The 6,955-nt window shown below is 38.9% G+C and overlaps 1 pseudogene; it reads right to left on the reverse strand.

Moving 5' to 3' along the window:
* Positions 1-3,324: 3,324 nt before the first annotated feature.
* LOC114719897 (transcription factor MYB54-like) lies at positions 3,325-5,187 on the reverse strand (annotated as a pseudogene).
* Positions 5,188-6,955: the final 1,768 nt, after the last annotated feature.

Genomic DNA, 6,955 nt, shown 5'->3' on the forward strand with positions numbered 1-6,955 from the left:
TAAAAGATGGCAAGAAAAGGGAGGTGGGAATGAGAATTACGTCAAAGGACGTTGATAAATATTATTAATAAAATATAGAAGAACGTACATCTGGTTGGAAACATATCTAACTCTGTTTGGCTTATGTTGTCTACCTTTTTGTCATATAAATTCTATTTGTGAAAGTAAAGTAAGGAAGGCTGACATTTTTGAGCCAACATACGGCTACTTGCCTCTCTTTTAAAAAGCCGACCTTCACTGAATCTCGTGTCTCCAAATTTTTATTCTCATTAGTCATTACTGTCTCACGTGGATGATTAATTAACCTTATCAATGATTATTAGCCGTGTATCAGCTAATTCATTTAATAATTCATGTAATTGAAATTTTTGCCATAAGGTTAATTACTTGTACAAGCCCGCAGAATTTAATTTGCAAACAATTTTACCTTGATTACTTAAATAATCTCTGGGTCAGAAGAGTTATTTACTAAGTGAACTCTCGATAACTGTCAATGAATTCCAAGCCCCCGCCAGCAAGGTAAGTCACATTTCCTTAAGGTGATGTAGATATATCGAATAGTACTCTACCACCCCCACCTCTGTCAAATGATTTCTACTGTGAGATATATTAATATATATATATATATATATTTATATCAAATTCGTTTGTTTATTATTTCAACATGTACCAAGTTATTTTTAATATTTATCCGAAACGGTACCGTAGAATTCTAAAAACCGGTGGATATGATACTCGTTATTCAAGTATGTTAAATATAAATATTATTTAGTATTTGCTTAGCAGACTAATTACTTGAGCCCTTTAGACTTTAATATTTAAAATTGCCAGTCTTTTTGTTCTTATTTATGCAAACTTTGTATGAACCTTTAAATAAGGTATCTAACAACTAACATTTTCCAAAAGTGTGTTTACAATGATAATTTAATATAATTTTGCAGCGATAGAGCTGCAACAAAACAATTGCGAACCACATAGGGCCCATATATATATTTTTAAAAAAGAGTTTTTTTAAAAAGAAAAGGAGTTTTTGTAATAAAGATTGATCTAGTTGATAAAAGTCAGCTTATAGCTTATAAGTTTATGATTTAAATCTCACTGCCGATGTGAAGACCTTGTTATTGAGTGATTTGTAAGTGAGTCTGTAAGCAGTCTTGTTCTTGATAAGCCCTGATCTAACTCACCTTTTTTTTTTTGGTAAATAAATGAGGAAATTAAAGAATACCTGTGGGTTGCATTTTCATTTCCCATTCCCCCCGTCCAGACATCACGCGCACTGCCATTGACCAACCCCCCTCCCCAAACACATACATTTGTTCTGTTTTCCTCCGCCCCCGGGGGGGGGGGGTCTGCGGTCTTTTCTTTTTTTTTTGTCCTCTCCTTGATAAGTGAAGATTAGTTTGTTCTGTATATTTCCTTTGCTAATGATTTAGACTTTGGAAAGAGGAAAAAGTCAAATTTAATTTGTGTGTTTGTGAATTCAGCAGCTTCGATCCGGCCGTTTAATGCTTCCAAAATGACGCTTTAATGAACATATAGCTGACCACTGATGACTACGTATGATCCATAAATTGCATAGTACGATAATACCACGAGTTTAGTTAATTAACATGTTAATCCAAGTTCCTGTAAGAGTGTGTGTGTTGTGGGGAGCATATACTGAAAGAGATGTAAGACAACATGTATAGCTAGGCTGGTCCCCCACGTCCCCAACTACTCTAGCCAATCCTACATGAGATGAGACGGATGTTTGTGGTAACACACTCCCAAATGTTTTAGATTCCTCCTTTTGGAGTTCATCGACATATATAAGTAATGTGGCGTCTGCTCCCAGCTTACCATATTAGGAGTTGTATTGAGGGAGGAAGGGCACACTTTTTTAGAAGGAGCACGTGAGATTGAGATTCATTGATTAGTGGCTGCCATCCCCATCCTCCTTCCTTCCTTCCTTCTTTCCTCTTCTTAATTATTTTATTCCTCCCTTCCCAGTTTGGACTCCAATCTCCCTTTATATCCTCCTCCTCCTTTCTCTTACTCTTTCTCCTTCTCTAAAGCTTATGATTAATCTCTTACTTCAACGTTTAGAATCACACAATCTTCGTAGCAGCAGAAATTGAATCGCACCTGTTTTCTGAGTTCCAGGCTGCTCCCAGCTGGAAATATCGTGACTGTGCGTGTACGTAACTGCTGTGAATTAAACTCCTGTGAACTCCATGGATTCTCGAAACACACCCCCCCCCAAAAAAAAAGAACAAATAAAGAATCTGATGGACTTTCGTTTTCGATTTCAAATTCAAATAACACTCCTCTCTATTTGAGCGCATCATCCATTTAACTATTTTCACGGGCATAGTAAGAATCAACTTACACTAACAATCAAGTGTTCAAGGAATGAATATCAATTTTTGAAATAATTAACACATTAAACATGCATAGTTTTTTGTTTCTGGTACGCACAAGTATCCTCTTATTGAAAATAATGCTATTTGAGATACCATCAAACACTAAATGTACACCCTTTTCAATGAGGATTCACATGCGTGGTTATATCATAAGAAAGAGAGAACTTTCAGGGAGACAGAAGGAACGGTGGGTTGGAGAATGATGGAAATAGAAGCCCAATAGTATGGGAAGAGTCTGAGCTCTGAACAAAATGTAAAAATGTCAAGCCTAAGAGACAGCATTCTATTTGGAACCCAAAGTTCAACTATCCTGATTTAATTTCAGCAGATCTAATATTTTTAACATGCATGAAATCTAAAATAAAAATAATCCTCTTAATAACACGCCCTTGACACGTCATACCATTTACAACGAAGGTGGCCTCAATTGGCGTCTCATGGTCATCACCTTTCCAAGCACAGCCGAGCTCGCCAAAAAAAAAATAAAGTCCTCAAATTGTGACTCCCACTCCTACGTTGCCCCACAAGCGTCATCCCATATGTTGTTAGTTCCCATTCATCATCTTGTTTGACAACATTGTCTGTAACTTCCCGTGCAGGCAGCATAGTTGCGAATGCCTTCTACAACTAGGTTACTATGCTCCTCACGCATTTTTTTTTTATAACATCTGTGTTGTTGAAATCTAATTTGGATGATTTGAATCTAAAGTTTTTAATTTATCATATAATTTAAAGCGCCACATCCTCCAAAATAACATCAACATTTGGCCTGTTCTGACAGCTCGTTTCATCTGAATAAAAAATGTAATGCAACACACAACAATTGCAACGAAAAGGATCCGATTGGTTAAGCATATAAAATATTGAGGTGGAGTTATACAGTATAAATTGTCACGGGCGGTACATGTAAAAACAGGGTCAAACATCCAATACCAAACGTTTACCCAGTTGAAAAAGTGCCAAACCCCAATAACACATGTTTCCAGGTAAACAACCAATTATAATGACTCCACTACTTTCATTCATTCCACCCCTCCCCGTCTAATCCAATTCAACCTACCTCGGCTTTACTTCCACAATAAAGCGCCAAAGTCCACAACATCACCCAATAACGAACCCCACCATCCTCCCTTTCTCCCTCTTGTTTCTGCCCCCGTCCAAATCCAAGGCATGTCTTCTTATTATATTTTTCAAACTCATAACTCTTAGACCTACCCTCTGTTTTTTCCTTTCTTTCCCCACTTCCCCTGTCATGAGTTCGCCTTTTACTTTTAGGTGCCTTTTGCCCTTTTGTGAAACTAACTGTACAAAATGGAGTGCCTCTAGGACCTACTTCTGCTACATCCCCATTTTTTCTGCAACTCCTACTGTATTACGGACCCTAATGGTGCTCCTGACTGAACAGTGACCCCCCAACCCACACTCTCGATTTAGGCCTTTTCTTTCAATCATCATACAGCTCCTACCCCGAGGAAATCAATGAATGGCATGTTCATGTTATCGCCCCCGTTCTCACTTTCCCCACAAATTGAGAGGCTCGTCCTGTTGGTGGCCACTGACTCAGATACTGAGATTTCTGAGTTTGAGTCTGAATTTGATTGGTCCACTACTCCCATCAGCTTCCCCATTTGTGCTCTTCCCTCATTACATCCGTTCCTACCGACAAACATCCTGTCGAATCCCACGTCCCCAGTTCTCGACTTCATCTCATTGGATAGACCTGCAAAAATCCCCCCGTTTAACATAAACGATAATGAGATACGTAATGAAAAACGAAAGACGAGTCGAGAAGCGTACCCATCAGCGATCCGTGGCCCTGGGGGCTCGGGTTTGGGAACAATGTGGCACTGAGGGAGAGATCAGTGGAGGATGAGGCAGATTCATCGATGAGGTTGCTGGAGTTGGTGGATTCGCTCACTGCCTTATTTGAGAGGGTCAAATTTAAAAGCCTTTGGGCGGATGATTTCCGAACAAGACCTCCTCCTCCTACAGCCAATTGATTGCTCTCTGTGCTTCCTGGCCATTATCACGTGCCAGTGGTTTCTCCACCGCATTATCTGTCCTCCCAGGAAACAGTTTGGCAATCATAGCCCATTTGTTCCCGTACATTCTATGAGCAGACAACAACCTCGCCTCTTCTTCCTCAGAGAACGCCCTCCTGTTAATTCTGGGATCGAGCTGATTGAACCACCTCAGTCTGCAACTTTTACCTGCGATGACAATACATCGAGAGAAACAAAAAGCAAGGGGGTTCAGTTCCTTCAAAACGGTCAAATTCTAAAATCAGTAAAGTAATAGCTTGACGACTTCCGGAAACATTACAACAGGGCTGTGGATTACCTGATCTTCCTTCGAGATGGTCGGCGATCAAGTTCCAATTTTGAGGACCGTACTGAACTACGAGCTCTTTAAGCCTGGCATCTTCAGCTGGCCTCCAGTGGCCTCTAGCGCAGAGCTTTGTGTGTCCATTCCTGGAGCCAAAGAGCTCTTGGCTTCAATGTCCTCCTCGCCAAGTTTGAAAGGCAAGCCCTTGTTCTGGGCCTCTGAAGGTCCATCAGCTTCACCGTTCACCGTTGCCTCTCATTGTTCCCCTCTTCACCTGGGGCGGAAATGAGGGGCTCAGGACCTGAAAGCCAATCTCGCCGCCAGTCCGGCCAAAAGTGTTTGACAGTGAAAGTTGAGGAGCTCGAACGATAAGAGGGGAGGCGTAAGAGGGAGCTGGTGGCAAAAGACTGACGTCCCCACTAAAACCGTCACCCCCATTGTTGAACTTTTGCGAACTCATGGAAACAGAAGTCCAAGAAACACAGAACAAGAGACAAAAACGCTAGGAAACCGAGAGGACTGACGTTTAAAACCCCCAATAGGTTCCTCCTGATACGAGATGGACTAAAAGACAAACTGATGTGATCTTTAGTCAGATGTAAGGAGGATCCGAATCAAAAGGTACAGGATACAATCGCGTTGCAAATTCCCTCCCTCCTTCAGCCATGAGCTGTGAAGGAGTACCGCAGAAGACTGTGGGGGAGAGAGAGACGGGCAATGGTTTGGCGGTGGAGTTGAGAGAGAACGGGAAGGAAGAAGAGTGTTTCAAATATGAGGGATGGTCGAATGGAATAGCGAATAAAATGGGAGATTTCGCAGTGGGAACTAGAGAGAGAAGGAGGAGAGCAATAACAAAAAGGCAGAAACAGGGAGCCCACACAAGATTCTGTTCAGGGTTCACTCCGATTTCCTCTTTCTCGCTGCGGAAAAAGCAAGAGAAACAAAGGAAAGGGGAGGGTCCTTATAGCCGGGGAGACGGATCTGAGTGTCTCCGTGAGAAAATATAATAAAAGAAGTAATTTGAAGTGGAGCAGAGTCTGTGATATGTGGATTACATGCAACCCGAGAAGCGCTCGTGTGGGTGGGTTGGCTGGATGCCAGGTATTTCTTATTTGGTTTCAATTAGTATTTTTTACTAAAGTAAGTATTTTTTTAAAAAATTCATTTCAAACTACGCGAAACCATTTTTAAAGAGCATTTTTTAACGAAAAAACTCCCCCTACAGGCCTGAATCATCTGTCTTTGTCTGCCTATGTACCCCTTTTCTTATTAACGGCGTGTTTAGCAACTCAGAAAGTATTTTTAAAAAAATATTTTTTTATAAATCAAGAAATTTTTTTTCACATATTTAAAAATATGTTTAAAATTATAATTTTATTTCTACTTAACACCCTCTAAATAAAAGAACGAAACGGTAAGTATAAACATCTTGGCTTGCTTCCACAAGCATCATCATTCCCTTAGCTTGTAGTTGGTTTGAAATGGTTTATTAAGAGCTTTCCAGTAATAATTTATAAAATATAAAATAAATGTGTGAGGAGTTTTGTTTCAACTTACATAAAACATATTCATAAGTAATATTATCTTCGGTCCTAATTATAAGAGTCAATTGATTAATTTGAGAAGATTAAGGAAGTAAGTTAGTTAGTTATTTGTTCGAAATATGTGTTGTCTTTCCTAAAATGTTCTTACTAATCAAGTGTATTAACTAGAACTATCATTATTAAAAGGGTTATTTTGAAAAAAATGTAAATATAAGAGATAAAGTAGATTGGGGTCTTACATTTAAAACCAAAATAAAAATCAAATAAGATTTTATATAAGAATCGAAAATAGTATTAAACAAGTATTTGATATTTTGGCTTTTTTACCCATTGTCACATGTCCGCCATGGGAGCCTCATTTTCTGTTTCAAATAAAAGGGGTGTTTGGATTATTAAAGAGGTGATTTTAAAAAGTATTTTATTATAAATCGAGATAAATTTTTTTATTTTTTTATTTTATATACTTTAAAGATATTTTTAAAATCATGATTTTGTTTGCACCGTAAAAAAAATATTGATATAAACAGTGATCTTACAGTTTGGGGTTCAATTCATTTTCTTTCAATGTCCAGCTTGCAATGACCCAAAATTAATAATGGGAATAAACGCATGTGACTGTGTATCGTATTGGAGCCTCTCTAAAAGGGGAAAAACAGAGCAACAGACATTGGGAAGCAGGATTTT

This window comes from Neltuma alba, unplaced genomic scaffold, assembly GCF_004799145.2.
Source record: "Neltuma alba isolate B1F8T4 unplaced genomic scaffold, ASM479914v2 tig00011958_pilon, whole genome shotgun sequence".
Taxonomy (NCBI): domain Eukaryota; kingdom Viridiplantae; phylum Streptophyta; class Magnoliopsida; order Fabales; family Fabaceae; genus Neltuma; species Neltuma alba.